The sequence below is a fragment of the Tamandua tetradactyla genome, chromosome 10 (genome assembly GCF_023851605.1).
Source record: "Tamandua tetradactyla isolate mTamTet1 chromosome 10, mTamTet1.pri, whole genome shotgun sequence".
NCBI lineage: Eukaryota > Metazoa > Chordata > Mammalia > Pilosa > Myrmecophagidae > Tamandua > Tamandua tetradactyla.
In genome coordinates this window covers 18883693-18901305 of record NC_135336.1, presented here as the reverse complement: position 1 = coordinate 18901305, position 17613 = coordinate 18883693, and the positions used below count along the sequence as shown (strand labels likewise).

The window sequence follows — 17613 nt, the reverse complement described above, 5'->3', positions numbered from 1 at the left end:
CAGTTCTAGCTAATGTGCTATTAAGAAGTTTAAAAAGAAAAGAAAAGAAAAGAAAAGAAAAAGACTTTTTAGAGCCACATTTCTGCTTCCCGAGTTTGCCCAACAAGAGCTGGAGTTGGCATGTGGCTTTATGTATTCCCAGACTCTATGTGCCCCATTTTCTTACAATCCAGCCCTTTTCCAGTATTTTGTGCTGTCCAACTCAAAAAGCCTTTGTTTTTGTTTTTTCTATTAGCCCTTTTGCTGGGGCAAAAACTCTTTGTTCCTTAGTGCCTATTCCAGGTTTATCTGTGCTGGGGCCTCTTTTAAGTAGCCAGAATCTGTTTAATTAATTCTACAGTTGAAGTTTGGTTGAGCTAACTCCTTGCTACTAGTAAAATCTGTTTCCTATCCCCTCAGGGAATCATCCTGTTATGCCCATGGTGGAGGGGTGCTAGCCTCCACAGCTTGGGAAACTTACAATTCTGTATGGGATCTTCAGAAATTTACAGTTCTGAATAGGTTGCTGTTCTACCCATTCCAGACTAGTGTACAATGTGTGTCTGTTCACTGATGTCACCCACATTACTGGACAAAGGCCATGGATTCTTCTGCCTGACACACTCAATAACCAATTCCTGAGACACTGGTGTTTCAGAGAAAGAGAGTGTATTACTAGGTGTGTAGTAGGAGAGCAGATGGCCCACCAGTCCAAAATATGTTTCCCTAAATTGCAGTAAGTCAGGTAGTTTTATTAGAGAAAAGGTGGGCAGGGTTTAGGATAATAAGCACAGTAGCCCCAGATGATGTAATTTGAGATTATCTGATTATTGAACATGCACAGATTAATTACATGCTTAGTCACAGAATGTATAAAAGAAAATGGTGGAAAGAGGTATGGGTGACTTGTAGGTTAAAGTCTAAGCTACTACTCAGGTCAGGAGGGCCCACTTTGGCTAGATCCAGTCTCTGTCAACATAATTTGAGACTTGGGGTGGATTAGTTCCAGGTGGACCCAAGACTCATCATTAACAAACATTAGGGACTGTCTTTAGTGATTACAAGATTCTACAGTTGAAAAACTGGATAACTAGGTACAAATGAAAGTTAGTCACAGGGTTTTTGCAATTACAGATGCATAAGATTAGGGCTATACAACCATGATCAGAGATCAAGACAGCTGGATTACAATTCAGAGATTTCAGATATTTCCCTGTCTACTCAGATATACCAGAAAGTAAAAAGGAATATTTATATAATAATTCAGAGTCAAAATCATCCCTTAAATAATGATTTCTCAGTTACATCCCCAGCAGTAGTTCTGTACTGTTCTTGGTTATTTACTAGCTGCTCTGGAGGTCATACTAAATTCCACACCTCACTCTGCTACTATGTTTCCCCAACTCTACAATCCACTTTACCTTGATGACACACTTTCCCAGTCAAACATCTCAACTTGGAACTAGAAATGTTTCTCTCTTTGAAACTTTTTAAGGTGCCAAAAAGGTCTAGAATGCCAGCAGAACAGTGAAAAACCTAATTGCCAATCGTCTAGACTAAAGAACATCTAGCAGCCACAAAAGGCTTGGTTGCTACACTCACCTGTTCTTCTGGGACTCCAGAACCTTGGGCAGACAACCTCCTTGCTTTTTAGGACCTTTATGTACCACCACAGTCACCAACTGATACTGGACAAAGGTGGCAAATTTTCTGCTGGATGGATCAAACAACCAACTCCTGAGACACTGGGGATTTCAAAGAGAGAAAGAGTTTATTGTTAGCATCAATGCAGGAGAACAGATGGCCTAGGGACCCCAAAATCTGTCTCCCTACATCTAGGGGGTTCAAGGTTTTTATGAATTCAAAGAAAGGGAGATGGAGTTGCTGCCATAATAATAGTAAGTATACACAGGGCTGAGACTAGGCTACAATAACCATTACAATAGTAAGTACAAGCAAAAACAATCTATAAATGTAGAGGAGTGCAGAAACCAGTTAGTAGATGCTCAAATTCTTCCATTAGCACTGGGGCATTGACTCTTACAAGCTACATTGAGAAAAAGACTGTACAAAAGGAGTAACAGCTGTTACAATCATAAAAAGCCAATTTTTAAAAAAAGGGCTTTTACAATCATCGTCAGATATTAGGGTGACTGATTTCAGGTATTTTTCTCCCTCTAATACACCAGAAAGAAAAAAGGAATATTTACATAATGATTCAGTAGTCATAATCACCCCTTTAATCTTACCTTCTCAGTTACATTTCCATAGCTGGACAACTCTTAGACCTTATTCATCTAAGTTTGCAGAACTGTTGAATTTTCAAAGACATAGATACCATCCAAGGTTTTCTGATATTTCTGGATTTAACTGTGGCAGCTTGGTGAATTAAAGCAGCTGACTTTGATACAAGTTCAATGTCATTTCCTTCAAATATTAACTCATCTTTCTGGGTTTCGGTTGCTGAATGAGCAATGCCTGGCTTCATTGAACCCAGCAGATATGGTTTTCACCCAAGAAATTTCAGATTTGAACAAAAGACCCATTCTCATGAATAGCAGTGTTGGTGGGGAAGTGTGCATGCACAGACCTCGTCTTGGAACAGAAGTCCAGTGTGACATCCTTGGTCATGTTCTGTTCATGACTACAGATCGTGTAAGCTGTGTGGCCATTCCTTCGTATCCATCCTCCTTCCCCTGCTGCAATTTGTCAACCTCACGCCACTTCTTTTTCTGCCCAAGGAGATTAAGTTTCACATTGATTGAAGACCCTCCCCCTGGGACCTCACAATAACTGTGTGTCCCTTCCCTGTGATGTTAACATTTTCTGGAATGTTGACAGTATGATTGCTGAGAAAGGTCTTCATTCTTATAGTGGATGCCGCAAAGCCTCTGCAATATTTTTATTTTTTATTTTCTAAACAGAAACACTGTCAAGCTTGTATGTAACATGAAAAGATCTCTGACTAGTTTTTAGGCCAAGTTCGCCCATGCCATAAATTCCAGGAGGCCCCTTGTAAAACCAAATCTGCCCCAGCCCACATGGCAATCACTTGAGCGTCCTTGCATCCCCCTCTGGCAAGTGTATTCCTACAATAACTCACCGTATTCAGCATCCCCTCTGGCCCCTCAAGCCCCAGCAACTACAAATTTAAGATAGCTAGACAATGAAAATCACCTTCTTTTCTGTACCCCAACCAGCCATTCTATACAAGCTGTACCCCTTCCCCTGTTCAGTGCTGCCACCATCTTAAGCTTCAGCCCACCTGTGCATAGCCTCACAATAAAACTCCTTTAATCAAGTTTTCATATAGTTTCCTCCTTCCTGGCTGAGGAACCTATCATTATGGTGCTGAAATTCAGGACTGGGAACAGAGACAAAGCTTCCATTGGAGGGAACAAAACCCACTTGCCTGACTTCAGCAGCAACAACGGCAAATCATCTCAGGGTAAGGGAAAATGCTCTCCTCTTTTCTGGCACTCTCTTTCTAGAGAAATGCTGCCTCTGCTAGGTGTGGGACCCTAAAACTCACTGGGCTTAAAACTCTCTGGGGGGACTTCCGGAGAAGATGGCAGCTTAGTAAGATGCGTGGGTCTTAGTTCCTCCTCCAGAACAGCTACTAGAGAAGTAGAAACGATACAGAACAGCTCCCGGAGCCACAACACAGACCAAGAAGACAGCGTACCCCATTCGGAATGGCTGACTGGCTGGGAGAAACCGCTCCAGTGAGATCGCCGAGGGGCGTGGGCTTCCCCGGGCTGGGGCGGCAGGCAGCCGGAGTCCCTCCCTCCCTCCTTCCCAGGCCGGCTGGGAGAATTGGACAGGCGGTCCCCTCAAGCCGTGGCGGCTGGCGCCTCCCCCCACACGCGGCCCCCCGGACCAGCTGGGAGAATTGGACCGGAGATCCCAAAGCTGCAGAGAACAGCGACTGGGGTCCCTTCCAAACACGTGGCTTCCCGGTCCAGCTGGGAATGGTGGATAGTCACTCCCCCAAGCCGCTTCAGCTGACGACCCCCCCCCCTACAGCGAGAGTTTTCCAAAGTTAAAGGAGCCACAGCATCTTTTACTGGTGGGACCCACAGACAGATGAGCGCCATGAGCACCACCTACTGGGCAGGATAAGAAAAACAGAGCCCAGAGATTTCACAGAAAAATCTTACAACCTGCGGGGTCTTACACCCAGGAAAATCTGATTAAATGCCCAGACGTCAGTAGAATATAATGGATCATGCTCAGAAAATTGAAAATATGGCCCAGTCAAAGGAACAAACCAATAGTTCAAATGAGATACAGGAGCTGAGACAACTAATGCTGAATATACGAACACAAATGGAAAACCTTTTCAAAAACCAAATTGATAAATTGAGGGAGGACATGAAGAAGACATGGGCTGAACAAAAAGAAGAAATAGAAAAACTGAAAAAACAAATCACAGAACTTATGGGAGTTAAGGACAAAATAGAAAAGCTGGAAAAAACAATGGATACCTACAATGGTAGATTTAAAGAGACAGAAGCTACAATTAGTGAATTGGAGGATGGAACATCTGAATTCCAAAAACAAACAGAAACTATAGGGAAAAGAATGGAAAAATTTGAACAGGGTATCAGGGAACTCAAGGACAATATGAACCACACAAATATACGTGTTGTGGGTGTCCCAGAAGGAGAAGAGAAGGGAAAAGGAGGAGAAAAACTAATGGAAGAAATTATGACTGAAAATTTCCTAACTCTTATAAAAGACCTAAAATTAAAGATCCAAGAAGTGCAGCGCACCTCAAAGAGAATAGATCCAAATAGGCGTTCCCCAAGACGCTTACTAGTTAGAATGTCAGAGGAGGTCAAAGAGAAAGAGAGGATCTTGAAAGCAGCAAGAGAAAAACAATCCATCACATACAAGGGAAACCCAATAAGACTATGTGTAGATTTCTCAGCAGAAACCATGGAAGCTAGAAGACAGTGGGATGATATATTTAAGTTACTAAAAGAGAAAAACTGCCAACCAAGACTCCTATATCCAGCAAAATTGTCCTTCAAAAATGAGGGAGAAATTAAAACATTCTCAGACAAAAAGTCACCGAGAGAATTTGTGACCAAGAGACCAGCTCTGCAAGAAATACTAAAGGGAGCACTAGAGTCAGATATGAAAAGACAGAAGAGAGAGGTATGGAGAAGAGTGTAGAAAGAAGGAAAATCAGATATGATATATATAATACAAAAGGCAAAATGGTAGAGGAAAATATTATCCAAACAGTAATAACACTAAATGTTAATGGACTGAATTCCCCAATCAAAAGACATAGATTGGCAGAATGGATTATAAAACAGGATCCTTCTATATGCTGTCTACAGGAAACACATCTTAGACCGAAAGATAAACATAGGTTGAAGGTGAAAGGTTGGGAAAAGATATTTCATGCAAATAACAACCAGAAGAGAGCAGGAGTAGCTATACTAATATCCAACAAATTAGACTTCAAATGTAAAACAGTTAAAAGAGACAAAGAAGGACACTATCTACTAATAAAAGGAACAATTCAACAAGAAGACATAACAATCATAAATATTTATGCACCGAACCAGAATGCCCCAAAACACATGAGGCAAACACTGCAAATACTGAAAAGGGAAATAGACACATCTACCATAATAGTTGGAGACTTCAATTCACCACTCTCATCAATGGACAGAATATCTAGACAGAGGATCAATAAAGAAATAGAGAATCTGAATATTACTATAAGTGAGCTAGACTTAACAGATATTTATAGGACATTATACCCCACAACAGCAGGATACACCTTTTTCTCAAGTGCTCATGGATCATTCTCAAAGATAGACCATATGCTGGGTCACAAAGCAAGTATTAACAAATTTAAAAAGATGGAAATCATACACAACACTTTCTCAGATCATAAAGGAATGAAGTTGGAAATCAATAATAGGCAGAGTGCCAGAAAATTCACAAATACATGGAGGCTCAACAACACACTCTTAAACAATGAGTGGGTCAAGGAAGAAATTGCAAGAGAAATTAGTAAATATCTCGAGGCGAATTAAAATGAAAACACAACATATCAAAACCTATGGGATGCAGCAAAGGCAGTGCTAAGAGGGAAATTTATTGCCCTAAATGCCTATATCAGAAAAGAAGAAAAGGCAAAAATGCAGGAATTAACTGCCCACTTGGAAGAACTGGAGAAAGAACAGCAAACTAACCCCAAAGCAAGTAAAAGGAAAGAAATAACAAAGATTAGAGCAGAAATAAATGAAATTGAAAACATGAAAACAACAGAGAAAATCAATAAGACCAGAAGTTGGTTCTATGAGAAAATCAATAAGATTGATGGGCCCTTAGCAAGACTGACAAAGAGAAGAAGAGAGAGGATGCAAATAAATAAGATCAGAAATGGAAGAGGCGACATAACTACTGACCTCACAGAAATAAAGGAGGTAATAACAGGATACTATGAACAACTTTACGCTAATAAATACAATAATTTAGAGGAAATGGATGGGTTCCTGGAAAGACATGAACAACCAACTTTGACTCAAGAAGAAATAGATGAACTCAACAAACCATCACAAGTAAAGAAATTGAATCAGTCATTCAAAAGCTTCCTAAAAAGAAAAGTCCAGGACCAGATGGCTTCACATCTGAATTTTATCAAACATTCCAGAAAGAATTAGTACCAACTCTCCTCAAACTCTTCAAAAAAATTGAAGTGGAGGGAAAGCTACCTAATTCATTCTATGAATCCAACATCACCCTCATACCCAAACCAGGCAAAGATATTACAAAAAAAGAAAACTACAGACCAATCTCTCTAATGAATATAGATGCAAAAATCCTCAATAAAATTCTAGCAAATCATATCCAACAACACATCAAAAGAATTATACATCACGACCAAGTAGGATTCATCCCAGGTATGCAAGGATGGTTCAACATAAGAAAATCAATTAATGTAATACACCATATCAACAAATCAAAGCAGAAAAATCACATGATCATCTCAATTGATGCAGAGAAGGCATTTGACAAGATTCAACATCCTTTCCCCTGTTGAAAACACTTCAAAAGATAGGAATACAAGGGAACTTCCTTAAAATGATAGAGGGAATATTTGAAAAACCCACAGCTAATATCATCCTCAATGGGGAAAAATTGAAAACTTTCCCCCTAAGATCAGGAACAAGACAAGGATGTCCACTATCACCACTATTATTCAACATCATGTTGGAGGTTCCAACCAGAGCAATTAGACAAGAAAAAGAAATACAAGGCATCAAAATTGGAAAGGAAGAAGTAAAACTATCACTGTTTGCGGGCGATATGATACTATACGTCGAAAACCTGGAAAAATCCACAACAAAACTACTAGAGCTAATAAATGAGTACAGCAAAGTAGCAGGTTACAAGATCAACATTCAAAAATCTGTAGTGTTTCTATACACTAGTAATGAACAAGCGGAGGGGGAAATCAAGAAACGAATCCCATTTACAATTGCAACTGAAAGAATAAAATACCTAGGAATAAATTTAACTAAAGAGACAAAAAACCTATACAAAGAAAACTACAAAAAACTGTTAAAAGAAATCACAGAAGACCTAAATAGACGGAAGGGCATACCGTGTTCATGGATTGGAAGACTAAATATAGTTAAGATGTCAATCCTACCTAAATTGATTTACAGATTCAGTGCAATACCAATCAAAATCCCAACAACTTATTTTTCAGAAATAGAAAAACCAATAAGCAAATTTATCTGGAAAGGCAGGGTGCCCCGAATTGCTAAAAACATCTGAGGAAAAAAAACGAAGCTGGAGGCCTCACGCTGCCGGACTTTAAGGCATATTATGAAGCCACAGTGGTCAAAACAGCATGGTATTGGCATAAAGATAGATATATTGACCAATGGAATCGAATAGAGTGCTCAGATATAGACCCTCTCATCTATGGACATTTGATCTTTGATAAGGCAGTCAAGCCAACTCACCTGGGACAGAACAGTCTCTTCAATAAATGGTGCCTAGAGAACTGGATATCCATATGCAAAAGAATGAAAGAAGACCCATATCTCACACCCTATACAAAACTTAACTCAAAATGGATCAAAGATCTAAACATTAGGTCAAAGACCATAAAACAGTTAGAGGAAAATGTAGGGAGATATCTTATGAAACTTACAATTGGAGGCGATTTTATGGACCTTAAACCTAAAGCAAGAGCACTGAAGAAATAAATAAATAAATGGGAACTCCTCAAAATTAAACACTTTTGTGCATCAAAGAACTTCATCAAGAAAGTAGAAAGACAGCTTACACAATGGGAGACAATATTTGGTAACGACATATCAGATAAAGGTCTAGTATCCAGAATTTATAAAGAGATTGTCCAACTCAACAACAAAAAGACAGCCAACGCAATTACAAAATGGGAAAAAGACTTGAACAGACACCTCTCAGAAGAGGAAATACAAATGGCCAAAAGGCACATGAAGAGATGCTCAATGTCCCTGGCCATTAGAGAAATGCAAATCAAAACCACAATGAGATATCATCTCACACCCACCAGAATGGCCATTATCAACAAAACAGAAAATGACAAGTGCTGGAGGGGATGCGGTGAAAGAGGCACACTTATCTACTGTTGGTGGGAATGTCAAATGGTGCAACCACTGTGGAAGGCAGTTTGGCGGTTCCTCAAAAAGCTGAATATAGAATTGCCATACGACCCAGCAATACCATTGCTGGGAATCTACTCAAAGGACTTAAGGGCAAAGACACAAATGGACATTTGTACACCAATGTTTATAGCAGCATTATTTACAATTGCAAAGAGATGGAAACAGCCAAAATGTCCATCAGCAGAAGAGCGGCTAAACAAACTGTGGTATATACATATGATGGAATAGTATGCAGCTTTAAGACAGAATAAACTTATGAAGCATGTAATAACATGGATGGACCTAGAGATCATTATGCTGAGTGAGTCTAGCCAAAAACTAAAGGACAAATACTGTATGGTCCCACTGATGTGAACCGACATTCGAGAATAAACTTGGAATATGTCATTGGTAACAGAGACCAGCAGAGTTAGAAACAGGGTAAGATAATGGGTAATTGGAGCTGAAGGGATACAGACTGTGCAACAGGACTAGATACAAAAACTCAAAAATGGACAGCACAATAATACCTAATTGTAAAGTAATCATGTTAAAACACTGAATGAAGCTGCATCTGAGCTATAGGTTTTTTTGGTTGTTGTTTGTCTGTTTGTTTGTTTGCTTGTGTCTTTTCTTTTACTATTATTATTATTTTTATTTTTTCTCTGTATTAACATTCTATATCTTTTTCTGTTGTTTTGCTAGTTCTTTTCCTAAATCGATGCAAATGTACTAAGAAATGATGATCATGCATCTATGTGATGATGTTAAGAATTACTGATTGCATATGTAGAATGGAATGATTTCTAAATGTTGTGTTAATTTCTTTTTTTTCTTTAATTAATAAAAAAAAACTCTCTGGGGAGATGGGGGAGACCCTCTGGATTGTTTCTAAGTCATTTCACTGGGCTTAAAGCTCTCAGAGGGTACACCTTCTTGATTGTTTCTATGCCATCTAGGAATGAGAATTTCTCCTTACCTTAACCACTATCATGGAAAATAGTAGTCTTTCATCTTGCTGCTTACTTAAAACCCAAGGAATTAATTTTCTAGTGCAATACTGCCTGGCCACAGTATAAGTTAGATAACAGGTCAGTTTAGCCCAAAAACAAAACCCTTGACCCACAAATTCTTGTAAACCTTGACAAAATTGTCAGGATCTCAGCAAGTGGAGTGAAGTCCCATATATCTAGGCCTTCTTTAGCTTGTTCCGTTGTCTTTCCCTCTCTCTTACAAACTTGCTCCACTTATCAACCCTTCACCATTCCCCTCTCCTGAAACAACCTAATTCTGAATCCAGCATGCCTTCTTTTCCCCCTCCTCCCTATGCAGTCTCTTCCAGTTTTGTTGCAGCAGCTGCTGAAACACAGCCATAAGATAACACTCCCCCTTATCCTCCATATTAAAATAAAAATAACCTTAAAATAGGAATAACTAAATAAAATCTAATCAAATTTCAATAAATAAAATTAAAAATCTTTAAGAAATATAAGAAAGTTTTCCTGAATTTAAGCTGGGGAAAAACTAATTATTGTGCTTGGGTGTGTTCTCCTTAAGTTTATACAAGCATACTAATAAAACAAGCTAGGCTCCCTGGTGCCTGCCCATGCAAAGGATAAAAAAAAAAAAAAAGCCAGGCTAAGGTAATACTGAATTAAATGGGCAGATTTTGAGCATATTGTGATGCAATCATTTGTCTGTTATGAATATAAAGTATATAAATGCATGGCTGTGTTCCCAACCCAAACATAATTTCTTCCTTCTTTCACTATTTTATAATATCTCTTTCTCTTTTCCCTTTCACAAATACTTTTTAAAAATTGAAAGCAAATATGCAGGTTCAAAAGCTTTGTGAATTTAATAGCAAATTTATTTCTGATTATGTGCAGTCTGAATAAATAATATAGATGGAAGGAATATAGAAAGTGATAAAAAGTTGAATGGAATGGATTTTGTTTGTTATAGTCATTATTAACTACAACCCCTGAATGAATACAGAAAGTAGTAGAGAGTTGGAGGAAGTGAATTTTGTTTGTTATGGTCATTGTTGACTATAATCTCTGAATGAATGTAAACAGCTGTAAAGAGGAGTTTATGAAAGTGAATTCTGTCTGTCATAATTAGTGCTGACCAAAATTTAATAAGTCTGTTTATCATATATTTTAAAAAAGAAAGCTTTTGTGGCAAGCTGGTATTCATACAAAACTAAAGTTAAATTTTTCTCCCTGTTAAATAATGTGAATTGTTAATCTGTTCTTAATGTAAAGTTTTTTTTTAAGTTTTTTTCTTAATCATCAAGTACTCTGTCTAGAAAACAAAGGTTTTTACCTCAGAATAATATTCTTGTTAATATCCTTGGCCTTCTCATCCTTTATTTCAGAAGGCGTCTTCTCATTGTTCAGGAAAAACTATTACAAATAATGTTTTCTTTCACCTTCTATAAATAACATGCTAAAACAGTTTAACCTATTGCATAAGAATAGTTTAAGAAGTACTACAGTGGTTAAAAGCAAGTTTCTATCCTGCTGCTAGTTAAATTTATGTAGGTAAAATAATATTATTCATATATTTAAACATTATATAAAATTCTTAAAAATCGGGCCATGTTATTACTGTCCATGTAATGTCCTAATACTGATCTCTTTGATATTCAACAATGGTATGGTGTTATTAATCATAGTTTTAATTATTCTTAAAAAGCTATAGATCATCAAAACAGCCAAATTATCAATTGTACTGCTTTGCTCTAATACTTCTTTAAAAGTATATGTAGTCAGCTATAGGTCAAAGCTCAATCTGTAACAAGGAAAAACTTTAAAAGAAAGGCAGGGCATGAATGTGAAAACCTTGTGTCTGATGCTCCTTTTAGCTGCTATATCAACAGAAGAGTAGAACATACAGAATAAAAATAAATAATGGGGGGAACAAATGTTAAAATAAATTTAGTTTGAAACGCTAGTGGTAAATGAAAGCAAGGGGTAAGGGGTATGGTATGTACAATCTTTTTTTCTCTATTATTGTTTTATTTCTTTTTCTGTTGTCTTTTTATTTCTTTTTCTATATCGATGCAAATGTTCTAAGAAATGATGAATGTGCAACTATGTGATGATATTAAGAATTACTGATTGTATATGTAGAATGGAATGATATCTTAATATTTTGTTTGTTAATTTTTTTTAATTAATAAAAAAAGTTGAAAAAAAATAATTATGCACCATGACCAAGTGGAGTTTATTCCAGGTATGAAAAAAAAAGAAAGGCAGGGCTACGTACATATGTATATATTATATACATGTATGTATATATATAATCTTTTATTTTATCTGTTAATATAACTCCGATAAATGTATAAAAATTAAACAGAACAAAAGCTCTGCTACAGTTTATTATATAAAACTGTCTAATGTTTTTGTTTCTAAAAGTAGCTTCATTTAAAAATGCTTACAAAATTTAAAGCTCAGATTGTAAGCTTAGCTATTGTCTTTAAATTCTAAAATGCTTATTCTTTGTATTTCCTAGTAGTTCCCTAAAAGTTTAAGTGTTCTGTGTAACACCTGAAACTCAGATTTAATTCTCCAGTTCTGAAAGTCAGTATAGGTCCATCCAGCAACTGAAAAAAAAAATGAAAAAATCAAACTCTAATTAAAGATGTGACAAACAGAAACACAGTCATGCTTGTGTGTAACATGAAAAGATCTCTGACTACAAGTTGCTCACAATCTTTCAGGGGTAGACAGGCATGAAAGTCAACAGCAAAACAGTATAAGAAGTTCTTTAATAGCAGTGAACTGCTGGAGGCCACAACACTGGAGAAATTAATTTTTCCATGCTATTTTATCTTATCCCTGCCCTTGTGTTCTGTGTTTAGGGACACATAGCTGGCTGAAGTCTTGCTTGTTCCAATTCAAGGTGACCTGGAGGAGATTTGAGTAGTTTGGCTTGTCTTGCCAGGTCCTTCTTTTGTCTCAGGGAATTGGAGCTGCTATGGTATGTAGGGCTAGAGGTGTGGTATGGACACAATGGAGGAAGCATTTGCATGAGTTATCCAATCTGCCACATTGCCTGGTTGTCTGTCATTTCAGGAGTATTGCTAAGGTTGAGTGGGGACTTTGGTTCCCTGCAGTGTGCTGGCTTGCCAGTGGTCTCAGTTTTGGCAGTGTCTTTCCTTCATCTTTGTCCTTTGGGAAGTGAAATGGGGCAGAAATGATTATTTCCCTAATATGAACTGGAAATCAGAGGCACAGAAGTCTACAAAATGGATGAAAACCCATACTGGGGTTAATCTAACAGCTTCTCTCCTCCCCACTGACTACAATCAGCAGGTGGTTATGAATGAACTCAAAATGTAGAACCCTGGAGGGGGGCCAAGATGGCGGCTTAGTAAGGTACGTGCGTCTTAGTTCCTCCTCCAAAGCAACTACTAGGTGAACTGAAACAGTGCAGAACAGCTCCCAGGGCCACGGCAGGGAATGGACACACGGCGTACCCCAGTCTGGACTGGCTAGTCTGACAGCGAGACTCGGCTGCAGTGAGATCCCCGAGCGGCGCGCAATTTCCCGAGCAGTGGCAGCTCTGGCGGCCGGAGCTCCTCCCTCCCTCCTTCCCGGGCCGGCTGAGAGTCTCGGAGAGGCAAGTTTCCCAAGCCGAGGTGGCCGGCGCCCCTCTTTTGCGGGCAGCTTCCTGGTCCGGCTACGAGTCTCGGATCAGAGGGCTACCCAAGCCGCGGTGGCCCTCCCTGTGGGCAGCTTCCTGGTCCGGTGGGGAATTCCACAGGCCGCGGCGGCCGGTGACCGTCGCCCCTCCCCCACGGGCGACTTCCTGGTCCGGTGGCGAATTCCCCGGGCCCACTGCGGCCAGCGACCAGTCACAGGGTCCCCTCAAGCTGCGGCGGCTGACACCCCCACCACACGCGGTCCCCCGAACCAACGGAGAGAATTGGATCGGAAATCCCCAGGCCGCAGAGATCCGTGACCAGGGGGATCCCTTCCAAACACGTGAGACAAACGTGTGCCACGAGCGCCACCTACTGGGCAGGATAAGAAAAACAGAACCCAGAGATTTCACAGAAAAATCTTACAACCTTGTTGGGTCCGACACCCAGGAAAATCTGACTAAATGCCCATACGCCAGCAGCAGAAGATAACGGTCCATGCTCAGAAGATTGAGAATATGGCCCAGTCAAAGGAACAAACCAATAGTTCAAATGAGATACAACAGCTGAGACAACTAATGCTGAATATACGAACAGAAATGGAAAACCTCTTCAAAAATGAAATCGACAAATTGAGGGAGGACATGAAGAAGACATGGGCTGAACATAAAGAAGAAATAGAAAAACTGAAAAAACAAATCACAGAACTTATGGAAGTGAAGGATAAAGTAGAAAAGATGGAAAAAACAATGGATACCTACAATGATAGATTTAAAGAGACAGAAGATACACTTAGTGATTTGGAGGATGGAACATCTGAATTCCAAAAAGAAACAGAAACTATCGGGAAAAGAATGGAAAAATTTGAACAGGGTGTGCTGGTTTGAAAGGATATATGCCCCCTAAGAAAGCCATGTTTTAATATAAATCTCATTACTTAAAGGTAGAATAATCCCTACTCAGTACTGTATATTTGAAACTGTAATGAGATCATCTCCCTAGTTGATGTGATTTAGTTAAGAACGGTTGTTAAACTGGATTAGGGGATGAAATGTCTCCCCCCATTTGAGTGGGTCTTGATTGGTTTACTGGAGTCCTATAAAAGAGGAAATATTTTGGAGACTCAGAGAGACTCAGAGAGAGCAGAGAATGCTGCAGCACCACGATGCAGAGTCCACAAGCCAGCAACCTTTGGAGTTGAAGAAGGAAAGTGCCTCCCGGGGAGCTTCATGAAATAGGAAGCCAGGAGAGAAAGCTAGCAGATGATGCTGTATTTGCCATGTGCCCTTCCAGCTGAGAGAGGAGCCCTGACCGTGTTCACCATGTGCCTTTCCAGATGAGAGAGAAACCCTGAACTTCATCGGCCTTCTTGAACCAAGGTATCTTTCCCTGGATGCCTTTGATTGGACATTACTATAGACTTGTTGTAATGGGGACATTTTCTCGGCCTTAGAACTGTAAACTAGCAACTCATTAAATCACCCCTTTTAAAAGCCATTCCGTTTCTGGTATATTGCATTCTGGCAGCTAGCAAACTAGAACACAGGGTATCAGGGAACTCAAGGACAATATGAACCGCACAAATATACGTGTTGTGGGTGTCCCAGAAGGAGAAGAAAAGGGAAAAGGAGGAGAAAAACTAATGGAAGAAATTATCACTGAAAATTTCCCAACTCTTATGAAAGACCTAAAATTACAGATCCAAGAAGTACAGCGCATCCCAAAGAGATTAGACCCAAATAGGCGTTCTCTAAGACACTTACTAGTTAGAATGTTAGAGGACAAAGAGAAAGAGAGGATCTTGAAAGCAGCAAGAGAAACAATCCATCAAATACAAGGGAAACCCAATGAGACTATGTGTAGATTTCTCAGCAGAAACCATGGAAGCTAGAAGACAGTGGGATGATATATTTAAATTACTAAAAGAGAAAAACTGCCAACCAAGACTCCTATATCCAGCAAAATTATCCTTCAAAAATGAGGGAGAAATTAAAACATTCTCAGACAAAAAGTCACCGAGAGAATTTGTGACCAAGAGACCAGCTCTGCAAGAAATACTAAAGGGAGCACTAGAGTCAGATACAAAAAGACAGAAGAGAGAGGTATGGAGAAGAGTGTAGAAAGAAGGAAAATCAGATATGATATATATAATACAAAAGGCAAAATGTTAGAGGAAAATATTATCCAAACAGTAATAACACTAAATGTTAATGGACTGAATTCCCCAATCAAAAGACATAGACTGGCAGAATGGATTAAAAAACAGGATCCTTCTATATGCTGTCTACAGGAAACACATCTTAGACCCAAAGATAAACATAGGTTGAAAGTGAAAGGTTGGGAAAAGATATTTCATGCAAATAACAACCAGAAAAGAGCAGGAGTAGCTATACTAATATCCAACAAATTAGACTTCAAATGTAAAACAGTAGAAAGAGACAAAGAAGGACAATATCTACTAATAAAAGGAACAATTCAACAAGAAGACATAACAATCATAAATATTTATGCACCGAACCAGAATGCCCCAAAACACATGAGGCAAACACTGCAAATACTGAAAAGGGAAATAGACACATCTACCATAATAGTTGGAGACTTCAATTCCCCACTCTCATCAATGGACAGAACATCTAGACAGAGGATCAATAAAGAAATAGAGAATCTGAATATTACTATAAGTGAGCTAGACTTAACAGATATTTATAGGACATTATACCCCACAACAGCAGGATACACCTTTTTCTCAAGTGCTCATGGATCATTCTCAAAGATAGACCATATGCTGGGTCACAAAGCAAGTATTAACAAATTTAAAAAGATGGAAATCATACACAACACTTTCTCAGATCATAAAGGAATGAAGTTGGAAATCAATAATAGGCGGAGTGCCAGAAAATTCACAAATACATGGAGGCTCAACAACACACTCCTAAACAACGAGTGGGTCAAAGAAGAAATTGCTAGAGAAATTAGCAAATACCTCGAGGCGAATGAAAATGAAAACACAACATATCAAAACTTATGGGAAAGCAGCAAAGGCAGTGCTAAGAGGGAAATTTATTGCCCTAAATGCCTATATCAGAAAAGAAGAAAAGGCAAAAATGCAGGAATTAACTGCCCACTTGGAAGAACTGGAGAAAGAATAGCAAACTAATCCCAAAGCAAGCAAAAGGAAAGAAATAACAAAGATTAGAGCAGAAATAAATGAAATTGAAAACATGAAAACAACAGAGAAAATCAATAAGACCAGAAGTTGGTTCTATGAGAAAATCAATAAGATTGATGGGCCCTTAGCAAGACTGACAAAGAGAAGAAGAGAGAGGATGCAAATAAATAAGATCAGAAATGGAAGAGGCGACATAACTACTGACCTCACAGAAATAAAGGAGGTAATAACAGGATACTATGAACAACTTTACGCTAATAAATACAACAATTTAGAGGAAATAGATGGGTTCCTGGAAAGACATGAACAACCAACTTTGACTCAAGAAGACATAGATGACCTCAACAAACCAATCACAAGTAAAGAAATTGAATTAGTCATTCAAAAGCTTCCTAAAAAGAAAAGTCCAGGACCAGATGGCTTCACATGTGAATTCTACCAAACGTTCCAGAAAGAATTAGTACCAATTCTCTTCAAACTCTTCAAAAAAATCGAAGTGGAGGGAAAGCTACCTAATTCATTCTATGAAGCCAACATCACCCTCATACCAAAACCAGGCAAAGATATTACAAAAAAAGAAAACTACAGACCAATCTCTCTAATGAATACAAATGCAAAAATCCTCAATAAAATTCTAGCAAATCGTATCCAACAACACATTAAAAGAATTATACATCATGACCAAGTAGGATTCATCCCAGGTATGCAAGGATGGTTCAACATAAGAAAATCAATTAATGTAATACACCATATCAACAAATCAAAGCAGAAAATCACACAATCATCTCAATTGATGCAGAGAAGGCATTCGACAAGATTCAACATCCTTTCCTGCTGAAAACACTTCAAAGGATAGGAATACAAGGGAACTTCCTTAAAATGATAGAGGGAATATATGAAAAACCCACAGCTAATATCATCCTCAATGGGGAAAAATGGAAAACTTTCCCCCTAAGATCAGGAACAAGACAAGGATGTCCACTATCACCACTATTATTCAACATTGTGTTGGAGGATCTAGCCAGAGCAATTAGATAAGAAAAAGAAATACAAGGCATCAAAATTGGAAAGGAAGAAGTAAAACTATCACTGTTTGCAGATGATATGATACTATACGTCAAAAATCCGGAAAAATCCACAACAAA

The 17613-nt window shown here is 38.6% G+C and overlaps 1 protein-coding gene across 4 annotated transcripts in view; it reads right to left on the bottom strand.

Moving 5' to 3' along the window:
- LMLN (leishmanolysin like peptidase) overlaps positions 1-17613 on the bottom strand; it is a 271959-nt gene that overhangs the window by 85665 nt on the left and 168681 nt on the right. For 3 of the 4 annotated variants that reach the window (XR_013158484.1, XR_013158486.1, XR_013158485.1), the window contains exon 18: positions 1582-1724. The gene's annotated coding sequence lies outside the window, so the exon portion shown is untranslated. Of the gene's footprint in view, positions 1-915; positions 1725-17613 lie in introns of those variants that run through there. The other variant, XM_077118062.1, reaches the window with a different exon arrangement.